This window comes from Carassius carassius, chromosome 21 (genome assembly GCF_963082965.1).
Source record: "Carassius carassius chromosome 21, fCarCar2.1, whole genome shotgun sequence".
NCBI classification, from domain to species: domain Eukaryota; kingdom Metazoa; phylum Chordata; class Actinopteri; order Cypriniformes; family Cyprinidae; genus Carassius; species Carassius carassius.
In genome coordinates this window covers 260,055-284,920 of record NC_081775.1, presented here as the reverse complement: position 1 = coordinate 284,920, position 24,866 = coordinate 260,055, and the positions used below count along the sequence as shown (strand labels likewise).

General features: G+C 42.8%; 1 protein-coding gene across 3 annotated transcripts in view; it reads left to right on the top strand.

The window, feature by feature from the left end:
* prickle2a (prickle homolog 2a) overlaps nt 1-24,866 on the top strand; it is a 152,629-nt gene that overhangs the window by 98,253 nt on the left and 29,510 nt on the right. The gene's annotated exons all lie outside the window — the stretch shown is intronic.

Below are 24,866 nucleotides of genomic sequence, written 5' to 3'. Positions count from 1 at the left end.
TACCTGACACTAAGTCTATGGCACAGTCGTAGGGACGATGCGGAGGAAGAGAAGCAGCACAGGACTTACTGAACACTTCCTTCAGGTCCAGATACTCAACGGGCACGTTTGGCGAAACCATGGTCTCCTTCTGAAAGACAGAAACAAGAACAACAGGACAAGCAGAAACCAGACAAGACTCATGACAACTTTCACCCCACAATGTGACAGTGTTAGAACCCCATTCCACTCGTGGATTATGTTTGGGGAATCTCCCGGGGGACGGACGGCGCAGGCGGTGCGATGGGCGCAGTGGGAGATGTGAGCTGATGAATTTGCTGGGTGAGCTCGGACACCTATGCCACCAGCGCTTGGACAGCGCGTCCGGTGTTCGAGATGCTCTCCTGCTGCTGATCCATTCTCTTGACACTGTGGTGCATGAAGTCGGTGAGGGTATTGGTGCTCGCTGCTTCCATGGTGGTGAGATCGTTATGTGATGGTGGGTGAAAGGACAGTCTGGAAGCAAATGCGAGTTAACAAGTTTAATGAGATGATATGAATCTTAGTACACAAACAAACAGGGACGATGAGACAACGATAATCCGTGTTGATGGTGAAGGTGAGGAATCCAGTTGAGGGCGGAAAGAAGGTGAGTAATCCGGATGACGTCGGTGTGTAGGCAGCAGGAGAGAGTGGCACAGGAACTGCGGTGAACAGAGCCGAAGGTAAGTGTCCGTGGATGAGTGAACGTGCAGAGAGTGGATGAGGTTCTAGGGAAAACACAGACATCCAAACGCAAAACAACACTGAGAGCCAAACGAACAGTTCACATATGAACTGTGCTGTAATGTCGTATTCTGCAATCTCCATGACATGGAGCAAATCAAGGTGCAGGTCTACTTACTCCTCATCGGATTACATCTTGGTGCCATCATTTAATCGCAAAAATCATTGCTTGGTGTGTGTTGACATTGATTTGAATAACTTTTAAAGACTTCAATGCATAGAGCAGTCATCACTATCCTCTACAACCCTGACTCAGGTGAAATCAGTGCTTTTTAATTCACGTTCCGTAAACATTAAGTCTCTCATCTTATCGAATTTCATTGTGGAAAATTACCTTGATTTGGTGTGCTTAACGGAAACTTGGCACAACCAGTCTGATGGACTTCTGGGGTCATATGATGCTTTTTTTTAAAGATAATTATTTTGTGTATTTGGTGTAACAGAATATGTTGACATGCTTTAATGTTAAAAAAAGTCCCTCCTTCTGACAAGCGCAGTCTGCTCTGTTTGGCCAACTGACCCTGCATTTTGATTGGCTGATCACTGCAAGTACTTGTCGGAAATGCAATACCCTTTCCATAATCGCGAGCTTCATTTTTCAAAATGTAAAACAGTTAATAATGTCCTTAGTTTTACTATCAGTTCAAGCCCAAAAGGAGTTGCGTGAATGACACAGTGACGAAGCTGTTATGTGTTTGCAGTACACAAGCCACGGATGGTTAAGACAGCTGACTCCACTGGTCTCTCTCTCACACACAAACGCACACACGCGCACACACACAAACAAATGCGCAAAACTTTTTTAACATTTGAACATTCAATAGCAAATACTTAAACTAATAACAAAACATACAGTAGCTGATTCAAGGCGCCAGATTGTCATAGCAAAGTCAGAATTACCTCCTCTCCTAGGTTCACAAAAACGGTCATCCATAAAATGCATTGCTGTTATGTTGTATGTAATCTTAAAGATTACTAAATGCATCTACTTTTGAAAGGCCAAAAAATGGGCTTTTGCTTTGACCTAGAAACACACAACATCTCCCTGACATGTCTGCTTCAACACTACCTGAGGTTACTGAAACCACTCCTTCTTTCTATGCGTGAACATTTGGGCTGCATTACGCAATTATTTCCACATAGTGACGTAGTTATGTGGGGGCGTGTTTGAACGAGACATTTTAGGGGGGCATGGCAGAGTCTTGGACAAAGAATATTTCTTTGGTTTGAGACTTTAGTCTTTGCAACTTCAGTGATCTTATCTATGCACAATCAGCTTGTAACACTCCAAAGAGAAAGGAAAACTTGAATATGACCCCTTTAATGAACTTACCCCCACTGGTTATGGTTTGTTTGACTCCCTAAGACCCTCTGGTAAGGGGGTGGTATCATTGTGTTGTTTAATTGTCGTATGAAAATAAGTCCTATGGTTACCCCCATTTTCACTCTTTTGAATGTCTGGTTTTGACTGTTCCTAAATCCTTTACTACTGCTATTGCTACTATCTAAAGACCTCCAAAGTCAAATTAAGTTTTCTTATTGGGATTTGCTGATTTGTTGTCCATGTTGTGCCTTAACTTTGAGAGGACTATTATACTTGGGGACTTCAACATCCATGTTGACAAAAAAACTCAGGATTGACAAAGGACTTCTTGTCTCTTTTAAAGTGTCTTGATTTAAAACAACTGGTGGACTTTTCTACTCATAACAAGGGTCAAACCTTGGATCTAGTGATTACCAATAGTTAATTTTTGTCACTGCCTACTGTACCTCTGTAGACTTAGGGTTGTATGACCACCTGGTTATCCTTTTTTAATATAGAACTGTCATATACAAAAATGTAATCAGCACTAACAGTAAATTATTGTAAATGGAAAATTATTGATCTTCAGAATTTCTCTTTTATTATCGAATCATCTGTTAGTGGTCTCTCTCCATCCGACTGCCTGGCAGAAAAAGTCTCTGTCTGTGTTAATTATCTTCTCCTCTCTGCTGTGGACTCTTTTGCACCTAAAAAATCTTGATCTGTGTCCTATGTATGCTCTGCTCCTTGATACAAGAAGCCAGCTTGCCGTAAGTTGAAGCATAGGTGGCGTCTCTCTGACTGAATGTTCATCACCTACCATGGAAGAACCACATAAATGAATGTTAGGTAGAGATTGCATCTGTCAGATCTCAGTATATAAATAATCAAAGTAATTCCAGACAGTTGTTTCAGGTCAGTAACAAAATCCTGAAAGGCTACAGTTCTTCCAGCGTACCCATTACGGCTAATCTCTGTGATAGATTCCTTGATATTTTCAGTTCTAAGATCGATAAGACTCTTAGGTGTATGAGTATTATTTATTTTTCAGCTGATCTTGCTCTCAATACCATTAAATTCTTTGAAGCCTCTCTTTCAAATTTCTCCACACTCGATGGCAAAGAAGTTCTGAGATGAGGACTGCCACTTCCATAGTTGATCCTGTACAGACATGTTTATTTAAAGCATGTTTTGCCTGTGTGGGCACTGTCGTGTTGAGTATTGTCAATGACTCCCTGGGCTCTGGTGTTGCGCCAGCATCTTTCAAACTCGCTTCAGTTACCTCATACCAAAAAAGACTAACATTGACCTGGACAATTTCAATAATTACCATCAAATCTCAAACCTACCAAATCTTCCCTTTTTAGCCAAAAATTCTGGAGGTAATTGTGGCATCTCAATTACTTGCTGCGGACTCTGGATGCCTGTCAATTTTGATTCTACTTGATCTCAGCATGGCCTTTGACACGGTTGATCATTATCTTTTGCTCCTTTGGATGTAATCTGTGTTTGGTATTACAGAGACTGCATTAAATTGGTTCAAGTCTTACCTCTCAGACCAGAGGAAGTTTGTCTCCATGTGTAGATACAAGTCTAAAATTGGCTCAGTCAAATTTGGGGTACCCTGGGATCACTTCTGAGTCTATTACTCTTCTTTATGTATATTTTCCCTCTTGGTCATCTTCTTAGATCTCTTGGTCTTAACTATCACTACTATGCACCCAGGAGTACATTCACTCTAAACCGGGTGACTATTGTGACACGTCTCCTGAGCTCTCATCAGCGTTGCCCTGGAAACCGAGCAGTCACACCTGCTCCTGCTCATCACGGGCTGAGCAGCCACACCCTGCGCCCCATCAAGAGCTGCTTACTTAAGCACAGCAAACGAACACAGGTGAGAGATGTCTCCACGTGATTCAGCTAATCCCAACTATCTGTCTTGCTTACAGAGAGCAGTGTGTGATCGCCAGCCCCACCGCACACGGGAGAGCACAACGGACCCACACCGCCACAGCACACAGACTGAAGAGGAAGCAGAGCACCCTGCACCAAACCACCTCACGCCACCGCCTTCGGGCCCACTTGTTGTCAATAAATCTTGAAGCACCTCACCTAGGTGAGCATCCGCCAGCAACAAATTGTGGAGCACATGGCCTCCCGGTAAGGGGAAACCGAACGGGAGCTCGCCGCGCTCCCTATGGCTGCCGGCGCACGTACTCTGCTGCCTGACCCCCGTGTCCAGGCCACACAGCTGCTGCCGAGGATGACGTCCCACGATGACGTTACCACTTACCTCCAGATGTTAGAGACCGTGGCCACCCGGGAGGCTTGGCCCAAGGAGGAGTGGGCCCGGATCATCGTCCCGCTGCTGACGGGAGAGGCACAACGGGCTTACTTCACGCTTCCCCCAGCGCTCAACGAGTCTTATGAGGATTTGAAAAAGGAAATCCTTGGCCGGATGGGGCTCTCACCGGTCAGCGCTGCCTAGCTCTTCAATGAGTGGGCCTTCGATCCACGGCAGCCGGCCCAAACTCAAGCGGCCAACCTCTCCCGTCTCGCGCAGCACTGATTACTGGCCGGGGGTCCCACCGCACACCAGGTAGCGGAGCGTGTCGTGGTGGATCGCCTCCTGCAGGCCCTTCCCCGCCTGCTTCGTCAGGCAGCCGGCATGCGGAAACCAGCGAACGTGGACGAGCTGGTGGAGGCCATCGAGCTGGCGGAGGCCACCCAACACCGGGAGGTTGGGGAGAGAGCGCTGCCGGAGGGCACCCAGCGACCAGTGAGCAGGCCGGCAGTTCCCGGCCCTCGAGGCAACCCGCTCTCTGCAACGACCTTTGGTAGCAGGCTGCGCCGTGCACACGGAGAACGCGCCGCGGGCGGAGGTAAAACTGAACGGCCGCCCCTTCTTCGCTCTTCTGGACTCCGGCAGCGCGGTCAGCCTCATGAAATACGCCGGTTCTGCCCCCGTGGTCTGAAGCCAAGACGAAGCTCTCCATCACCTGTGTGCACGGCAACACCAGGGACGTGCCGGCACGACGGGTTACCATCGCTACGTCACCCGGCGCCTGGCCCATAGACGTTGGGCTGGTCAAGGATCTGCCGGTACCGGTCCTCCTCGGGCGAGATTGGCCAGGATTCGACCAGTTGCTCGCCACTGTCACTCAGCCTGCTGGCCCGGCCGGGAACCGCCCATCCTGGAAGCCCAGCAAGAGGTCCCGACGGCGTCCCGTGCTGCTGGCCTCGGACAGCCCCAGAGATGGTGAGTCACCCCCTCCAACTCCTAACCTCTACTATGATCTGTACCAACAGGTGACGGGGGCTGGAGGGTTCTCCAAAGAGCAGCACATGGACGACCGATTAAAACACTGCTGGGGCCAAGTAAGAGTGGTGGACGGAAGAGAAATCCAACTGGCACCCCAACCCACACCTCACTTCATAGTGAAAAATGGCCTGCTGTACTTTGTCGCACAGCGGAGGGGGGAGGAAAAGACGCTGCTGATTGTCCCGCGTAGCAAGACAGGAATGGTGATGGAGATGAGCCCACGCACACCCTATGGCAGGACACTTAGGAGTCCAGAACACCGTCCAGCGCCTCCGTGACTGGTTCCACTGGCCGGGCCTTAAGGCCGAAGTCCAGCGGTTCTGCCAAGCCTGCCCAACCTGCCAGCGGACCTCAACACAGACCCCTCCCCCCAGCCCGCTGATACCGCTGCCCATCATTGAGGTGCCCTTCGAGCGGATCGGGATGGACTTAGTGGGGCTACTGCCGAAGTCCGCCCGGGGGCACGAACACATCCTGGTCATCGTGGATTATGCCACCCGCTATCCGGAGGCTCGGAGACACGCCATCGAGGAGGAGGTACAGGAGATGCTGAGGTTAGGGGTAATTGAACCATCTCACAGCCCATGGTCCAGCCCCATCGTCATGGTTCCAAAGCCCGACGGCACCCTCCGCTTCCGTAACGACTTCCGCCACCTCAACGAAGTCTCCGAGTTCGACTGCTACCCCATGCCCTGCGTCGATGAGTTGTTGGACCGTCTGGGAAGGGCCCGGTTTATATTAACCCTCAAACTAACTAAGGGCTACGGGCAAGTCCATCTGTCAGAACAACTTCCCTTTGGCCTCCACGGAGCACCGGCCACCTTCCAGAGGCTGATGGACGTCCTCCTCCGGCCGCACCAGGCCTACACGTCGGCCTACATTGACGACGTCGTCATACACTCAGAGACTTGGGAGGACCACCTGGAGTGGCTGCGGAGGGTGCTATCGGAACTGTGCCGGGCTGGCCTGACCGCCAACCCCAGGTGGGTCATAGCCTAATTAGACCTCAAGAGAAGAAGGTGGCAGCAATACTCTCCGCGACGCGGCCCACCTCTAAAACACGCTTGGGTGGGGGGGGGGGGTGTAACACGTGTCCCAAGCTCTCATCAGCGTCGCCCTGGAAACCGAGCAGTCACACCTGCTCCTGCTCGTCACGGGCTGAGCGGCCACACCTGCGCCCCATCAAGAGCTGCCTACTTAAGCACAGCAAACGAACACAGAGGTGAGAGATGTCTCCACGAGACTCGGCTAATCCCAACTATCTGTCTTGCTTTCAGAGAGCAGTGTGTGATCGCCAGCCCCACCGCACACGGGAGAGCACAACGGACCCACACCGCCACAGCACACAGACCGAAGAGGAAGCTGAGCACCCTGCACCAAACCACCTCACGCCACAGCCTTCGTGGCCCACTCGTTGTCAATAAAATCCAACCTTCCGGGAACACACCTGTACCTACTCATCGTGTCCTTCTTCACCCCGCCACACTATCCAGTTGTTGCTTTCCTGGGAACATTGAATCTCAGAGATAAAAATATGAATATCTCAAAATGTTCTTTGCCTTAATATTAATAAGACTGAGGTAATGCTCAACCCACAAACTATGAAAGCTGGACATTTAACACTTACTGTAGATGGTTCCGTCTTGGAATTTCAAACTAAATTAAAGAACTGGGGGTGATATTTGATGCTCATTTAACGCTTGACCTCCCTGTTCCCTCAACTCATCTACACTCTATGGGTGACAGGCCATTTTCCTTCTTTGCTCCAAATCTCTGGAACTCTCTCCCCTATAATATTACACATGCAGAGTCTTTTAATGTGTTTAAACCTTCTCTGAAAACTCACTTTTTTAGACTTGCTTAACTGTGATTTGTAAGGTGTTGAGGGAGGTGATTTTCTCATTGTTTTGATGTGTTTTATTGTTACATCTCTATTTTTTCTTTTAAACTTGTTATCCTTTTAAGTGTAAAGCATTTTCAGAATTAACTTTTAAAGGTGCTATATAAAAAGAAAATGTATTATTATTATTATAAGTACAGTCAGGCTCCTGCCCACTGTGGAACAGAATGCTCAACTAAACCTACTAATAGGTTAGAAGCATTGGGTCAACCCAAGGCCTACACATTGGGCGAAAGAGAACCTAATTGGGGAGATCTAAAAGACCACAAAAACCCATGAGGTAACCAGAACAAAGGCCCTTATCTCCTGACTTTCAACAGGAGAGGCCCATGGGAGGGAAGGGGCCCTACTACCCCACATTTAGAGTCAGTGGTACAGAATGAAGGCCCCAGGTGCACTGGAAGAGATAGCTAATTGTAATCGTAAAAACTTTATTGTCCCCCTTAGGGGCAATGTGGTCTGTAGCATGATAGATTTTATTAATAGCACATTAAAAAGGATGAAAAAAACTATAGTTTTCTTTCCTATCTGAATTAAGCAAATGAATAGCATATGAAACAAACACAAATTTTAATCTGTGAAAGTGATAAAGATGATGAGATGTGTCAGATATGATGTGATGCGCTTTCTTTATCAGCTGAATGTCAAGCAAATCTGACAACTCAGGCAATTTCACGCCCAGTACTTTACTGCAGTTATTTACAACCATTGATAGAGTATAATTTTTTGTCGTTTAAAGAGGCAAATCAACAAATCAATGAAAAAGTTAAAATCGTTTCAACATTGCCTTAAAAAAGCAGTCATCAATGTCTTATCAATTAAAAATTTAGCTAATTTCCACAGAAAATAAAGGCTTTGTTGGCTCATCTTACACAATCTATTGGTATTCTCTGCAAAATGTAATTTATTATCGATAATAGTAAGGTTAGTAAGAACACTAGCGATAACAATAACCTTAGTGAGCCCTCGCACATGTCACGATTGAGTTTCACTATCCAACTCTTATGGTGCGTTCACGCCAGACGCTTTATTTGACATGTCTCCGAAAATCGGCGAAACACCTTTTTAAATAAACCGCATATTTGAGTTTAAAACAACTACATTCTCGCATGAAATACTTTTAAAACTACATTTCATGACACAATAACAGTAATATTTAGACAATTATCTGAATAAAAATGGTGGTTGAAAATGCTCCCCATGACGCGAATTCACATCTGTTGTGAAGTTAATTTCACCCGCGAATGAAGCGTATGAACTCAAAATGTTCAAGCGTCCAATTACGCGCGAATAGTCGTGTCTGGTTTGAACACAGCATTAAATATTCAGTACAGTAACATGTTAGCATGTGTTGATGTGAGGTTGTTCATAAGATTTGAGTTGCTTGAGGTAGATGTGGATAAAGTCTTTTTTCCTGGGCATACCGTGCATGTTACAGAAACATTCTCGTCTTTAATTTCCGGTACTTCCAGTTCGAGAACGCCATTATCGCTGATGCTTTCTTGTGTTTAGTGGTTGTCAGAGCGTGTGGTGAGACAGCGTGAGCAGGGCACCGCACACCCAGCCAATCATCATCGAATTTGCAACGGTGTCAAGCAGCTGATGTGTAGCCACTAGCCAAAGCATGACACCTCGCGCTTTATTCAACCAAATTGTAGTAACGCGACATTGTACATTCTCAGTAAAGATAACGGTGTTGCAACAATGGGAAAAGTAATTAATTAGATTACTCCGTTACTGAAAATTAAACTCATTTAGTAATGCCGTTATACTTAAACGCCATTACTCCCAACACTGCCCATGAACATACACACGTGTGACTGGTGGATGTCAATGTGGGAGAAGACACTGCTGTCATGGGTTATTATTCTAGTTAGTGGTTCTAAATAAAAATAAATAACAGCACACGACATCGTGAATGTGGAAATATTAACAGCTATAGAAACAACTATTGAAAAAAAATGTACCTGTTACTTGATTAACTGAGACACCTCTCACTGCAGACTGTAGCGTGGTGACGTCAAGTACCTTCATCAGGTGTGTGTTTACCGCGCTTGCACAAAGTGACATATGGTATGTCTATAACACACATGTGCATTATTGTGGTGACAGCACATGCGTGTGTAATTTGCATTACATGAAGAAGTTAGGTGTTTTTTCGCATTGTGCGTGACATAACACGTCATTAAAACGCATGCTCATACTTAACTGAATACTCTAATAAAATGTAAAAGTATTAAAGAATGGTAAGGTAGACAAAAATAAGGGAAAAACAACGTTAAAATATAATACAGCAAATAGCACATTTCCATTATTTTAACCATGTTTCATCTGAGGTTTATTATGTAATATCTGTGTATTTTATTTACAATATATTAACATTCTGTTGCACTTCACTATGTATATTGTAATATTACACTTTAATAGTGTCACACACCTGGACTCATTTTGTGTGTTTTTGCCCCTGTGACCCAGTTTCTGTCTTCCGTGTTCGGTTTGATTAGTTCCCAGGTGTGTCTATTCTATTTCCCCATGTGTTCCATGTCCCGGTTAATTTAGTCATGCCATCCACCTGTGTTTTCCCAATTATCGTTTGTACTTAAGACTTGTCCTTTCTGTTCTGTGTTGTCGGGTCTACTAGTTACTCGTCTACTTGTTACTCGTCTACTTGTCAACTTGTCAACTTGTCTACTTGTCCACTTGTTACCTGTTACTTGCCACTTGCCACTTGCCACTTGCCACCTGTTATTTACTTCTTACCTTGCCTATGTTTTATTTAATAAATCCTTGTTTATTTTATCCCTCGGCTCCGTGTTCCTTCCAGCAGCGTAAGCCGTGACAGAAGACCCGACCAAAAAAGTTAAAAACTGCGTGTTTTCCCTCCGTTTTGTTTTCCGTTTTTTCACAGTCTTTTTCTTTCCCTAGTGTGTCATGGATCCCCTCTATCGCCCCGAATACCTCCTCCTCCTGCTGGAGCAGGAGGGACTGTCTCTCGAGGACCATACCAGACGGTTTCTCTTCCTAGCTAATGCCACCAGCTACCTGGACCACGCGCCATCTTCGGGCGACAACGCTCTGCACCTGGAGTTCAGGCTGGCGTGATAAAAGGTGCAGAGCGTTGTCGCCCGAAGATGGTCCTCGGGAGGATTTCGCCGCCTTTATAGAGTGGAATCTGGTGAGAAATGGGTCACCTCTCACGGTCGGCCCAATGGAGGATCTCGCCAGGTCCACTCTGGACCCAGAGCCCAGCCTACAATCTCCCCACGGTACGAGGCATAAGCCCGAGCCCACCGATGACGGAGAGCCCGAGAGCAACCCGTCAGACCAGGTGCGAGAGCCGGCGACACTGCCCACCACGAGGGAGCAAAATGTGGAGCGCCAAATGGGTCAAAATGAGGGGGTTTCCAATTCACCTATGCCTGATTCCCCGTTAAGCCCAGGACGGGCTCCTGTTCCCCCGTTAAGCCCAGGACGGGCTCCTGTTCCCCCGTTAAGCCCAGGACGGCCTCCTGATCCTCCTTTAAGCCCAGGACGGGCTCCTGATCCTCCTTTAAGCCCAGGAAGGGCTCCTGATCTTCCGTTAAGCCCAGGATGGGCTCCTGACCCTCTTTTAAGCCCAGGACGGGCTCCTGAACCCCCGTTAAGCCCAGGACGGGCTCCTGATCCTCCGTTAAGCCCAGGACGGGCTCCTGATCCTCCGTTAAGCCCAGGACGGGCTCCTGATCCTCCGTTAAGCCCAGGAAGGGCTCCAGCCCCAGAGCTTACTCCAATGCCTGCTCCTCCAAAATTCCCACCCTCCCACCCACTCCTGCCTCCTCCTCCGCTGTCGTCTGGCTGCCCCTCTGCTCGCCCTCAGCCTACCATCATTGTGGTGCGAGCTCAGCGGGACCGCCATCCTCCAGCGACGCCTTGGTCGGCGTCTCCTTCACCTCCGCCTCCAGCCTCTGAGGCCTGGACTCCGCCTCGGCCCGTTGACCCGTCGGCTCCACCATGGCTCCTAGCTCCTTCCTCTCCGCCGTGGCCCGGCAATCTGCAGGCTCTGCCTGGCTCCCTCGTCCCTCCGGCTCCGCCTTGGTCTGGCGTCGTCCATCCTATGCCTCGGGACTCCACTCCTCCGGCTTCGCCTCATCCCTCCGTCCCTCCGGCTCCGTCAGGCTCCTTCATCCCCTCGGCTACACCTCAGTCCTCGGTCACTCTGGCCTCACCGCGGCCTTCCGGATCCACATCGCCGCGTCAGTCACCAGAGCCATCAGTTCCGCCTAGGACCTCCGGCTCCTCCCTGTCACCCTGGCTCTTCGGCTCTCCGTCTCCGCCTCGGGCTCCTCCTCCACTTGCTCCGTTGCCATGGGTCGAGTCCCTGGAGTCGGTGACCATTCCTCCTCCATGGCTCCTTCCACCGTCGGCTCCACCTTGGGCCGTTATGGCTGTGGCCTGGGTCCTGCTGGGTGCCTCCTGCTTCAGATCCTTCCTGTCTCCTCCCTGGCTCCTCCCTCCGTCATCTCCTCTATTCTATTTCCCCATGTGTTCCATGTCCCGGTTAATTTAGTCATGCCATCCACCTGTGTTTTCCCAATTATCGTTTGTACTTAAGCCTTGTCCTTTCTGTTCTGTGTTGTCGGGTCTACTAGTTACTCGTCTACTTGTTACTCGTCTACTTGTCAACTTGTCAACTTGTCTACTTGTCCACTTGTTACCTGTTACTTGCCACTTGCCACTTGCCACCTGTTATTTACTTCTTACCTTGCCTATGTTTTATTTAATAAATCCTTGTTTCGTTTATCCCTCGGCTCCGTGTTCCTTCCAGCAGCGTAAGCCGTGACAAATAGCTCCTTATATATTTCTTATTGGAATAGTCAACATTACAACAGATGAAAAGCAGTTGTCAACTCTAGTGGTGCAGATGGTACAATGTGTGTTGTTTACAATTTGATGCAATCGACCCGGGATTCGAATCTGCCTTTTGACAAAAAATTTTTTTGTCCCTTTTCAAATTTGAAATCACATCAGAAAAGCATTTCTTTTCAATAAAAATTAAGGAAATAATCAAAAACATTGTGAGGGAGGTGGCATCCATTTAATAATTTGAATAAAAATGATAATTTACACCCAATAAGTTTTTTTTTTTTTACCTTTATTTTTCCAGGGAAGAAAATCACATTGAGATTACAATCTCTTTTACAAGTGAGGCCTGGCCAAGAAGGCAGCACATAGAAGATACACTTTAACAGGCAACAAGCAACAAAAAGACAAGGATGCACAAAAAATATTAAAATATACAAAAAAAAAATCACTATTTAAAACAATCACAAACATGATGATAAATTTGATTCAGATAAGACTTGAATTCAATATGTGAAATAAAAACCTCCAGTTTTAGCTGGTTTTGCAACTCATTCCATGAAGTTGGAGCATTATATCTAAAAGCAGTTTTACCAAACTCTGTTTTAATTTGTGGAACATCATACAGTATGTATCTACTTGATCTTAGCTTGTATTCAGATCTACTAGGTGTTAAGAGTGTAGTTAAATATGAAGGAGTATGTCCAGTTGTTGATTTATACACAAAGATCAACCAATGTTTGAACCTTCTTGTGTTAAGTGAGGACCAACCGACCATTTCATATAGTACACAGTGATGAACAGAGTACTTTGCATGCATTTTAAAACTCAATGCTGAATGATACACAGAATCCAATGATTTCAACAAGGTCTTTGTGGAGTGTCTGTAAAACACATCTCCATAGTCTAAATACGGCAAAAACGTAGCTTCAACCAGCTTTTTCCTAGCTGTCTGTGTAAAGCAGGATCGGTTTCTAAAATAAAAACCCAGCTTTAATTTCAATTTAGCGTGTAACTGTTTAATATGCAAATTAAAACACATGTTTTCCTCTAATATAAAACCCAGATATTTATATGAGCAAACTAATTCTATTGGCCTGCCCTGTAATGTGTGGAGTTGAGGCAAGGAAGGTCCAGGCTTACGGGTTCTATTAAAAAACATGTATTTAGTTTTCTTATAATTTAAAACTAAATTTAATGCCTGTAGATTGAGCTGGATATTTTCAAATGCTTTTTGTAGCCTTAAAATTGTCTCATCAGGTGATTTTTCAGAGCAATAAATAATGGTATCATCAGCGTACAAATGCATTTTTGCATTAATCACATTTTCACTAAGGTTATTAATATATACTGTAAACAGCAAAGGCCCCAAAATAGAGCCCTGCGGTACTCCAGAGGTAACAGTAAGTTTCTCAGACATACAGTCATTTAAAAGTACACGTTGACATCTGTTATTTAAATAGCTAATGACCCAACCAATAGCAGCATCAGATAGGCCAATGCATGCCAACCGTGATAATAAGATAGCATGATTGACTGTATCAAAGGCTTTTGTTAAATCAATAAACAACGCAGCACATGATTTATGATCATCTAAAGCACTGATTATGTCATTAAGTACTTTCATAGTAGCAGTGGTAGTACTATGATTTTTTCGAAAGCCAGACTGAAAAACAGATAGAATACTATTACTAACCAGGAATTGTTTTAATTGTTCACTGATGATAGATTCTAAAATCTTAGCCATCACTGATAATTTAGAGATTGGACGATAATTGTCCAAATTAGATGGGTCACCACCTTTCAGCATTGGTAGAACCAGGGCAGATTTCCAATCTTCAGGAACAATATTCTGTTCCAGTGATAAATTTAAGATATAAGTTAATGGCTCAGCAATGACTTATGCTGCAAATTTTAAAAATATGGGTGCAATCTCATCAGGCCCTGCAGACTTACGAATATCCAGTTTTTCCAATGACATTAAAACTTCATGACTCATAATAGGTGTAAAATTAAATCTAGTACTACAGTCTTCCCTTAAGTGACATACGTTCAGATTATTTTGTTCAGACAATCCACTGAATATGGCTCCAGCCGATACAAAATGCTTGTTGAAGCAGTTTACCATCTCGGTTCTATCAGTTATTTTCCTTTCATTTATTGTTAACTGGTTCGGGAAACCATTAGATGATTGAGTAGGGGACAACGACTTGATGGTTTTCCAAAAATTAGTTGGATTATTTAGATTTCTTGTTGTTTCATTAAGATAAAACTCAGATTTTGCCCTGCGAACCAGTGCTGTGTATCTGTTTCTCAGGGCTCTAAATGCCACCCAGTCCTTTTGTTGGCCAGTTTTTCTAGCTCTGGCCCAAGCTAAATTCCTTTCACGAAAAAGCTCAGACAATTCATCAGTGAACCAAGGATTATCGCGGCCCTTCACTCTAAATTTCTTCATAGGTGCATGCTTATTTATGACTTTTAAAAACAATGTGTGGAAATACTGCCATGCAGAGTTCACATCAGGTATTAAAACAAGTTTATCCCAGTCACATGCAAACAAATCATGCAAAAAACCTTGAATATCAAAGTTCCTAAAACACCTTTTTTTTAATTCTAAGTTTTACTTTAAAAATCTTACAGTTTCGTATAGCTGCTACATTACAGTGATCACTAACATCGTCTGGAAAAATTCCTATATGAGTGAATTTATGGGGTTTATTTGTTAAAATTACATCGATTAGAGTGGATTTGCTGGGGTTAGTTCTTGTGGGTGTATTTATGATTTGAGTTATATTCACTGAATCACAAAAATCCTTAAACTGGTTTGACACTGATGACAACCAATCCCAGTTTAAATCACCCAACAGTAAAAATTATTCGAGTAATTTTTCTCGAGTAACACTGATGACAGTGAGGTGAAAGTGTTATTTACAGCTGAGGGTGGTCTATAACAGCCAACAATATTCGGATGACAATTATTTTCATAGTGTAAGTCAATAGCTAATAGCTCAAATTGTTTTGGAATGGACAATGACTTTATAACTGTTGCATGTAATTGTGATTTTATATAGATTGCCACACCACCTCCTTTACTTTTCCTGTCAGACCGAAAAACATTAAATCCCTCTATCGCAACATCATTATCTGCAATAGATTTTTTGAGCCAGGTCTCAGACAAGACCAAAATGTCAGTTTTGGTCGTCTTGGCCCAGATTTTTACTTGGTCCATTTTGGGCATTAAACTACGAACATTTAAATGTAAGGCACCAAGGCCAGATCTCTCTGAAAATTCCAGAGGGGTCGAAAGACAATTTCCCACTGGACCAGGATTTGGATTTATATTACCAGCCATCAAAAGCATCAACGTTATCAGACATCGCTGCTTTAAGTTTTTTATTATTGCATACTGTTTCACAATATACTACTGAGGTGCAGATAATTGCCATTATTTGCAATAAGTAGTAAGAATAGCAGAAAATCCTGCTATTTTAACATAGTGTAAATAGAATCTACTCTTGCACTTAGTGCAAATAGCCACTGCCTTTATTATTTTAATCTTTCCTCTGCCATGGTTCTTGTTTATTTATTTATTAAGTATAATTTTGGACATTTTGCTTTTGCTTTGGCAATTCTGCATGTGAAATATTTAAGCCAATAAAGTAGTTTTAAGTTCAATTGACTACATACAGTATATTTTCAGTGTCTACATCCTATTTTAATGCATGGTGCCTTCAAAAGAATAAATAAAAAAATAAGCATCTTTTTTCTTTTAAAGAACAAAACAGAAAATCTAATTATTTTTACAAATATAGATTAATATGGCGTTAATTTTGTGCCTCAATCCTGAGCGAGTAATTGTAAGTTTTGAGCACAGAAAACTATATTTTGCAAGCACATTACATTATATTTTAAACAAAACTGAAAAATCGCAAAAAAAAAAGTTTAAGCAAAGAAAAAACGATTCTGTGCTCAATAAATGTATTTGCTTGTTTGCTATTATCCATATTAACGTGCAGTAATAACCCCTCTCACGCAGTTTACTCAGGTGCTCTCTCACAAACTCAGTCAGGTGTGTGCCTAGTGCTAGGACGTGCTAGTCGCTATCGGAGAACAAATTGGATTCGAAAATATTGTATCCGCTTCTAGGATGAACAAGGCCGTGGTGGTGTTCCTAAAGGATCAAAGTTTTGTGAGTAAAATCATCGTGAGCAGAGTTTGGTTAAGTGGATCGTTTGTTATTGTTTCACCTTTGGTGTCGCAGTCGTCAAGAGTGAACATTTCGAATTGTCCACCATATATACCCAATACATGCATTGAAAATGAACTGCAGAGGTTCGGGAAAATAGTGAGTGGAATGACTTTAATTCCACTCGGGTGTAAAATGGAAACTTTAAAACATGTGCTGTCTTTTAGTGTTTTATGGTTTTAGAATCGCCGACGTTAGACATCTTGTTTCGGTTTAAACATGAAGACAAATCGTATATGATCTATGCGAATACCAATCATTTGAAATGTTTCAAGTGCGGTTTTGTCGGGCATAAAAAATGGATTGCCCGCAAAAAACACAAGCCGAGGACAATACTAATAAAACAAATGAAAGTGAACAGGCGGTAGAGGGTGAAGCGGAGAATGCAGATAAAAGTAAAGAAACTGAGACAAATGGAACCGATAAAGAACAAAGTGAATCGAACACTCATGAACAAAACGAACGTAGCGTTACTGAAAACAGAGGCCAAAAGGAATCGGCTGAAAAGGAATCAGGGAAGAAAAAAGGGGAAAAAAATAATTGTGGGGGAGAAAATAAGAAGAGGAGTTGTGAAGAGGCAGGGACTAGTGACGCGAAAAAATCTCTTCTTGAAAGTTTGGTTGAATTCGACACTGTTGAGAATCGACTCGATATACCCTTGTCTCAGCTCTCTGAAAGCACTGATGTGAATGAAGAGATGGCTGAAGATGATCGTATTTCTGAAATGTCAGATATTCCCTATTATGAGGAGCATGAGTTGTATACTGTAAAAGAGATAAATGATTTCCTTGATGAAACATTTGGGAGAAAAGTAGAAGTAAAAGATTTTTTTCCTGATGTGAAAAAGTTTTTGGCTTCAGTGATTAAAATACAAAAGGCCGTCGGTTATGAAGAGCTAAGCAGAAGAAAGAGATTCAGATGGAAAAAAATGGTAACAAACTTGAGAAAAGAAAAAGTTATTTTAATTTCTTTATAGTTGAGTTATGAAGGAAGCACAATTGATGAACTATCTATCCCTTTTTGTCTTGTTTTCGCTTTCTTCCCTTTTTCTTACCTCTTTTTTCATGGAGAGCCTTAGAATAGGATCTATTAATATCAATGGGGGAATAGATTGTAGGAAAAGAGCATGTTTAAATGAATATATGCAAAATAAAAATATTGATGTAACATTTGTACAAGAGAACGCATAGTGATGTGAAAATTGAAGTGGATTGGAAAATGGGGTGGAGAAGCGATTTATATATGAGTCATGCTACAAATGTTAGTGGAGGAGTTGCTATTTTATTTTCAAAGACGATTGATATAACTAATATGTCTGTTAATGAAATAGAAAGAGGAAGAATTTCGGCTGTTCAAGCAAGTATAAATGGGTTGGTTTTTGTTTTTATTAACATTTATGCATCAAATAATGGAGCGGAGAGGATACACGGTTTTAAAAAAATTATTTAATTTTTTTAAACAAAGTTGTGATGAAAATGCATGGTTGATCTTAGGGGGTGACTTGAACTGTACAGAAAACTTTACTTCAGACAGAAATGGGGAAGAACCTCACCCCTCTTCTGCCAAATGTTTACAGGATGTTATTAGTAATGTGTTTTGGATGGAGTGAAAAAAACAGAAAAGTAATTATGAGGATATTGTTCAGTGATGGGATATAGGAAAAGCACAAATTAGAATATTTTGTCAAAATTATATATATAGCACAAATGGTAGGATAAAAAAAACTGTTTCTGAATTAGAAAAAGAGATAAAACAGATTGAAAGTGAATTAATTGTTGGTGATGTTGAGACAGTTGGAAAGCTGGAAGAAAAGAAAAGAGTTTTAGCTTCTTTATTTCACGAGAAAGCAAAGGGGGCTTTCATTAGATCTCGCTTTGCATTTGTGAGAGAAATGGATGCACCTAGTTCCTTCTTTTTTAATATTGAGAAGAAAGAAAGAGAAAAAAAATGATGTTGCATTTGAAAGATTTAAATGGGAATGTGATTTCAGATCCAAATGAAATGAGAAAAATTGCTTTGGATTTTTACAAAGACTTATTTGCAGAAGGACAATGTGATAAGGGATGCATTGAGGAACTACATAAAGACTTATTGACTCTTTCCGATGAACAGAGTAAACCGCTTGACTCTGGCCTTCAGGTAAAATAACTGTCTGAAGCTGTTCAGAAACTCTCAAATGGAAAAACACCTGGTATCGATGGACTGCCGTCTGAGTTCTATAAACATTTCTAGAACCAACTGAAAGATGATTTTTTATGAAGTTTTTAATTATTGTTATCAAAAACATGAATTGCCTACTAGTTGTAAACGAGCAGTTCTATCTCTATTACCCAAAAAAGGTGATCTTGATATGTTAAAAAATTGGAGACCTGTGACTGTGTTATGTACAGATTACAAAATTTTGGCAAAGAGTCGATTGAAACCTTTTTTAGAATATATGGTCAATGGATATCAAACATATTGTATTCCTAATCGAACAATAATGGACAATCTGTTTCTTGTAAGAGACATAATAGACATTACAAATTTGAACAGTGAAAATGTTGGCATTCTCGCAATTGACCAGGAGAAAGCATTTGACAGAGTTAGCCATTTTTACTTGTTTAAAAAGCTCGAAGCTTTTGGTGTTGGTCAGAGTTTCATTTCATGGATTCCAATGCTGTATAAGGATGCTTCTGTTATGTTGAAAGTGGGTGGTGGGCTCAGTCGGCCTGTTGCACTGCTGAGAGGAATCAGACAAGGATGCCCGCTATCAGGGATGTTGTATTCATTGGCCATTGAACCCCTTCTTTGTAAGTTAAGGAAGACACTCCAAGGGATTACAGTTGAGATGCCTATTAAGCTTGTTGCATATGCTGACGATGTTAAAATTTTTATTAAGAATGAACGAGATGTGTCTGTTTTAATGGAAACACTGAAAATTTATGAAAATGCGTCAACAGCCAGAGTGAACTGGGAAAAGTGTGAAGGTTTCTTTTGTGGACAAAGTAAAAATCCACCAGTGCTCCCAGGTGGTGTTAAATGGAGTAAAGATGGCTTTAAATGTTTAGGGGTTTATTTAGGGACGGAAACATTTAAGACAAAAAATTGGGAAGGAATGGTGGCGAAGATGTGTAGCCAGTTGTCCAAATTTGTCGTGGGTGCTACCACAGCTATCCTATAGGGGAAGAGTTTTGGTGACCAACAATCTAGCAGCTTCGGCACTGTGGCACAAAATGAACGTCTTGGATCCGCCAGATGACATCATTCAGGAATTGCAGAAAAGATTGGTGGATTTTTTTCTGGACTGGACAACATTGGACTAAAGCTGCCGTACTTTTCCTGCCAGTGAATGAAGGTGGACAAGGGTTAATAGACATTAAAAGCAGAATCAAAACCTTCAGGCTGCAAGCGGCACAGAAGTTGCTGTATTCAAAGAGGTGCTGGACTGATACTGCTAAAGCCCTGTTGCACAAAGTTGATGTTTTTAAATATGATCTACGGTTGCTTTTAATGAATCTGACAGTAGTGGACTTAAAAGACACTTCTGCTTTTTATAAAACGATGCTGAAAACATGGACATTAATTTTCAAGTGGAAAGGAACTGGTCTGACTCTGAGTTCTGGAATAAAGAAGAACCTGTTTTTCATAATCCCTTACTTCAGGCAAGAGTGCTTAATTCAAAAAGTCTTCAGAAAACAATGGCAAGAGCTGGATGCTCTAGGATAAAGGATTTAAAGCATCATGACGGGTGGAAAAGTGCAGAGGAAATGAGTGATCTGACAGGAATCAAGTCCTTCAGATTTATGAAACATGTAATGGATGCAGTTTTTTCATCTCTTCCTTATGCCTATCATCGGAACCCAGGATAAGGGATTTTGAATGAAGAGGAGGAAGAGGAGAATTTTCCTGATCTTCCTGTTTCAGCTCATGTGGAAGAAGAACCACAAGAGGAATCAATCCTCACTTTTAAAACTCCAAAGATACATGGTTTTAAAGAGGCTTCGAAGAAAAGTTTGTATCTGAATTGCGTTAAAGTCGCTCATCAGTCAGTTCTGAAGAACTGTAGAGAAACAAAGTGGACAGAAGTGCTAGGGCCAAACTCTTCTCCTAGAAGATGCTGGAGGTCATTGTATAAATATCCCATTTAAAAACGAACTGCAGACCTACAATGGAGAATAATACATTGGGCAGTAGCTACAAACAGACATGTGGCGCTTATTGATCCCACTGTAGAAAAGAAATGTCCTTTCTGTGATTTAGAAGAATCAACTGATCATCTGTTTTTATATTGTTCTAGGCTGAGAGGGGATTTTTCAGACATTAAAAACCTGGATTGAAGAATTAGGCAAAGAGTTTGACACTGTTTTCATTTATGGACTGAAGTATAAGGTTTCTGAAAAGAGAAGAATAGGCATAATACATTTTTTAATAGCGGAGACTAAAATGGCAATATGGGTAACGAGGAAAAGAATGATAAAAGAAGATGCTTTAGTTGACCCAGAGAGAATGTTAAGAGGGTTTGTGACTTCAAGGATCAGAGCGGAATTCGTTTTTTTTAAATTGACTAAAAATCTGGTTGTTTTTATGGAAACATTTATGGTTTAAGTGAAGTCTTGTGTTCTATAGATAATGAGGAAGACCTAATTCTAGATTGTTAAATATGTTGGTAGGCAATTTTTTTAGATATGTTGTGTAGAAATATTTTCTTGTATTTTAATCAACTCTTGACACACACTCGCTCAACTTACAACAGCGTTACAAGTGTGCCACAAAATCAACCAATCGAAAATTTAAAGGTCAATTGTGATTGGCTGTTGGTCTCCAATCAAATTGCTAGTAGAACTAAAGCCCTATCATTTCCTATTTAGAATTCAGTAACGAGAAATGGAAAAATGGCTCTTTTATTCATTTTTCCGTTTAGTTTAACAAACGGAAAATAAGTTTTTTGCTCTATCTCATTTTGTCGTTTGGGGTTTACAAATCGGTTTATGGCTTCAATATCTATGCGCACTTGTGGGCGGTGCTGAAACACTGCTTTCATCTGATTGGTCGAATCGCTCTGCCTTCAGCACTGCTCTTTCATTCTTTCAGGCAGAATAAGAGTCAGTACGAGTGCGGCACTGTAATGTCTGAAACCCCCGCTCACTGTTAATTAGAAAAATATTTGAAGCAGATATTGCTGGTCACATAATTCATCCTGCTGCGACTTGCAAGTCACCCCTTTAAATTATTTCTTGGTTATAGTATTGTATGAATATTGTCTCATTGATAAATACAGTGCAAATAGTTAGTAGTCTCCTTGAGGGGGGCCGCAATGCATGCAACCATCAATGACATTACTTATATTAATAAAGTCTTTCTGCAATATTTTAGGACATCTTAAAAAGTCTTATTTTAGATGAAAAAAGACTTTTAAAGGCCCTTTTACCATATCTGTATCCGGACTGGTAAGGGGTTAACCATATCCGTATCCGGCTTTCTGTGTTTAACTGCACATCAGTATGGCCCTCCTGGTGCTGTGCAACGGTCTGAGACCCACTGACCCTCCTGAGTACGATCAACACTTTCCCCCTGTCTACCAGCTACCGCAAGCTGGAGGGTGGGGGGACCCCTACAAGATTGGCTCATGCAGAAAATCCCTCAGTACATCCAGGGAGTACAAAAGGGACCTCCGGCTCACCAACCTTGCAAATTGCAACCTACAGCCTACTGTCATTCTGAGTTCGGTCAAGACTTTGTTGTTGCATGAAGGCCATTTCCCTCTCGCACCGACTGGGAAACCCATGACCTTCACCGTTCTCATGCCCAACATAGCTGCAATCTGAGATGCGGCAGGCAAATAGTGGTTGACTTTCTCTACGGCAGCCATCTGTAGTGTAATTCTGGCACCATTTCGTATCTGATGGAAACATCAACGACCAAAGCAACGGCTTCCTTTATGCACATCAGGTCGGGTATTCGGAGGCCCCCCTCGGGCATTTCTACATGGAACTCCCTGGTTGTACTCCAGCCAGCCCGCTCTGCCTCAATGGCCAAGAGGTCACATATCTTGTGGTGCCGGCGTACCCGGCTTCCCTTCACGTAGGGACATTGCTCCAAGATATGTGAGCAGATTCCAACCTGGCCTGGCAGTGTCTACAAGCTTCTCCTTCCTTATTCCGTCCTTGGGATAGGAACTCCCTGGTCAGGTACGTGTTCGATCTCAGTGCCAGACCTGCAATGTAGTGCCTCTGCCTGAAGCCTATTTTCATTGGATCAGCCAGCCACGAATTGCTGATCTTGTCGCCTCTGAACTCACTCAAACCCACTCCTTGGACCTGCAGAGCTAGCCAGGTTTTCCATCTGTCTCCAGTCTTTGAGGACCAGAGAGCTCTCCGCCACATCATGATCCTCTGCCCCATCCAACTGTGGCACTACATTCGGATCCTCGCAAATCAATTGCCACTTCCTTCACCATTCAGATTGGTTTAATTTCTACTATATATATGTATATACATACTGTGATGAGTGGGGCAGGAATAATTAAAGATGAGCGACACCTGCACCGAAAGGAACTCCGGAAGGATAAAGGGAGGAGTAACGACAGTGAAGGATGAGATAGGACCAGGCCTGGGGTTTTATTTTGTCTGTCTGTGAGGGAGCAGAGGAGTCACCACCGTTCGCCTGAGGCCGGAGCCTGCTGACATCCACCATGATGTGGAGGAGCAGGAAACAGGGGACTCCTACCGGCTGCCCAAATCTCAAATCTGGAGGAGCCGTCACCGTCCACCGGGCGGCAGAGGAGTGTCATGCCATCCACCGAGGGCTATCCAGTGTCGCTGCCAGGCACCGCGGAAGAGTTCACCCAGCTGGTGGAGAGCCAAGCGGCAGTGTGTCTGGGAACAGGAACAAATTTTTTTCTCTCTTTCTCTCCTCATCCTTCCGTGTTATTTTCTCCTGCCTTGTCTGTCTGTCCATACCACCAGGTACGCCACGGCTGCCATGATCGGCTCCCCCGGAGGGGGCAGGGGGAGGAGAGCACAGTCTCCGGAGTGACCTCCGGCCTGCGAGGGGCTAAGGGGGTATGTGATGAGTGGGGGGGGGCTGAGAGCCATGGGAACGGAGCAAGGCAGGTGAAGTGAGAGTGATAACGAGTGACACCTGCGCCACTCACCAGTCTCGAGTCCCACAGAGGAGGTCCGGAAAGATAAGGGCAGAGTAACGACAGTGAAGGATGAGAGAGGACCAGGCCTGGGTTTCATTTTGTGTTTTGATTTTGTTTGCGCGCGACAGTCATCTGCAAGGGGCTGTCGCGCTGTTTTTTGTTTATTTTGTTATTAAAGTTTTATGGTGAAATGTTACCTTTTTTTAGGTTTTGATACCATATGAAAGATGGACTCAATCTCTTTCTGACTGACTGTTTTTATTTTGACCAGAGCTTGAACGTAACAAACATCATAGGTATCTGACATTAGCTGATAGCTATGATTTTCAAATGAGTTTAAAGTTAGACGGGTTTCACTTTCACTTCATGGGTTTAATGAGAGCTGTCTGTCAGGAGCACTTTACTGCACAATTACTTAAGATTAAAGTTACTCTGAAGAGTACGGTGTCCATTGTTTACGATGGGCATAGTCTCTGAACTTCTGACCACCCCTTGTATGTTTAGATAGCATGGATAGTGTACCTTGTAGTTATAAAGCGAGTGCAGCGCACCTGTGCATATAACAGAATGTCATCGGACTCCTCCTCTTTAGTAACTTCATCATCCAATCCTTCATTTCTGGATGTGAAATAGTCCATTATAACTTCATTTAGGGCACTGACATCACCACGATTGAGCAGACTAATACGAGCAAGATTGTTTAAGTGAGCAGCTACTTTAGACTGCGTTGTTACGCTCTGCCATCTCACGATATAAAAAAAAAAATAGTAAATAAAAAAACTTTGTGTGCTGTAGTTTACACAGGACTGGCTGGAAATGTGCCTTTATTATATATATTACGTGGTTTATTTTGATAGGTTAACTGTTTTTGTGATGTTAAGTGAAAGCACCTTGGACCTTCACATCACATTCTTAACATAAGAGAAAAATAGTATTTTCTGCTTGCTGCAATAAATCAGTATTTTTCTGCACTAAACAGTTGAATTTTGCTAAGATATTTTCAGAGATGATAGACAAGATGTAGAATAATAATTAATAAAAACCATTTTTTTTTTACATTCAACCTATTTTTCATATTTCTTGAAAACATCCCATCGTGACATCTGACAGGGTTAGATCGTATTTCACACACACACACACACACACACACACACACACACACACACGCATATATATATATATATATATATATATATATATATATATATATATATATATATATATATATTAAAAGGGTACCAATGCTTAATGCAATTTATAAATAGTATTAATCTGATGAAATATTACCTGTGCCATGAAATATAGCTCATTTATGACTTCATTCATAGCGGTTTATGATTGCCAAGTATTAATACTGAATGTGCA